Here is a 1997-nt window from a genome sequence, read left to right as displayed (position 1 = left end):
ACCCCCCTTCTCTCGCTGTCTATCTATCTATCTATCTATCTATCTATCTATCTATCTATCTATCTATCTATCTATCTATCTATCTATCTATCTATCTATCTATCTACTTCTCTCTCTCTCCCACTCACTTAAACACACACACACAAACACACTCACCCACAGACACAAACACACACAAACACACACAAACACACAAACGCACAAAGAAAAAAAAGAGGCACAATAAAGCTACAAGCTTAAAAATATACCATTTAAAAAATACTATCTGAAAGAAAGTTGTATAAAATCGTGTGGTTTGTGACCCGTAAGTGCTGTGGAGGTCACACGAGAGGCGTTCAATAAATCTTTACCCTGGCGATGGATTGTTGTAAAACAATGACACTTGCAATCATTTCCATCTTTCTGGAACGCTGCGTGTGGAGTTTTGGAAACTTCCGATGAGCATTTCGAACTTAAGAGCACTTTTAGTGAAAGCAGTTCTTGAATACAATGGATGCTGTGAACAAAAAAAATTCTTTTGCTGCACGATACTGCTCCAGTGCGCAGAAGCAGTGAAAGCAACTCAGACAGCAAAGCAAAATGACCGCGAAATTCTCTCCCCCTCTCCCCACCCAATTCACCCTCTGTCATTTTTTTCTTTCCCCAAATCTGATTTAAAAAACCCACACAATTCCAATCAACAACGTTTCCATAGTGATGAAGACGCTATTTTATGCCTGTCGGTGAAGAGTTTGAGAGCCATCTGATGAAATAATTTTATGCTCAAGGACTTCTATAGGTAAAACAAAATAAAAAGGCAAAATTATATCAACTTGCAGGATGACATTGTAGAAAAATAGCATTATTTGGGTCAAATTTAAAGTATCTAGCTCTCCTCTTTCATAGTCAGGACTGTGACGTATTGAACACCCCTCGATCGTGGGTTGTTGGTGAAGTGTGTCATTATGATGTAACCTGACACAAGGTTCCTGTGATGTGGGGCGTAACTTATTGGTGGTTCAGTGAGCTATAGTGGTACCCGAGACCATAGAAGGTATACATATACTATACGTGGTGTAGGTGTGTTTTTGGTAGTTCAGTGAGTTATATATAATAGTGGTACCAGAGACTATAGAGGGTATGAGTATACGTGGTGTAGGTGTGTTGTTGGTGGTTCAGTCAGCTATTATAATGGTAGCAGAGACTATAGAGGGGAGTACATGTATACCTGGTGTAGGTGTGTTGTTGGAAGTTTAGTGAGCTGTATAACATGGTACCACAGACTATAGAGGGTATGCGTATACCTGGTGTAGGTGTGTTGTTGGTAGTTCAGTTTGCTATATATAATAGTGGTACCGGAGACCATAGAAGGTATACGTATACGTGGTGTAGGTGTGTTGTTGGAAGTTTAGTGAGCTATTTAACATGGTATCTGAGGGTATACATATACCCATATATGTGGTGTAGGTGTGTTGTTGGCGCCAAACTGAAACACGAACAACAATTGAAGAAACCGAGAATTTTTCAATCCGTTGATCAATTCGAATAGACTTCATTTGTTCGTTTGTTTTTCGTAGTTTTTGTTTGTTTGTTGTCTAAACACCCTCTTGTCCATTTAAAAACACATTTCTAAGACGATTTTTTAAACGGAAAAAAAACGTTGATCAAAGTTACCACACCCCCCCCCCCCCCTTATTTAAAATTGACCTTTCAAAGGACTCTCTAGCTTTTGTTTGAGTTCATCAAACTTTAATGGAAGTTATCTCGTTAATTTCTCCTCAGATACTAGGTGAACGTCACCACTTTCAATCGCAAACATCTTAACGTCTATTTCTGAAAAATAGGACAAAGAAAGACAAAATGAACAAACTTTAAAAGTGTAACCAATAACTCCGTATGTCCAAGAACTGACGAGTGCCTGATTCCGCCGTGCAGTGACACAAATAGCTGCGCCAGGAAAAAGTATCTATCTATCTATCTATCTATCTATCTATCTATCTATCTATCTATCTATCTAT

Source organism: Aplysia californica, unplaced genomic scaffold (assembly GCF_000002075.1).
Source record: "Aplysia californica isolate F4 #8 unplaced genomic scaffold, AplCal3.0 scaffold00422, whole genome shotgun sequence".
NCBI lineage: Eukaryota > Metazoa > Mollusca > Gastropoda > Aplysiida > Aplysiidae > Aplysia > Aplysia californica.
Note: the sequence above shows the minus strand (reverse complement) of the source record.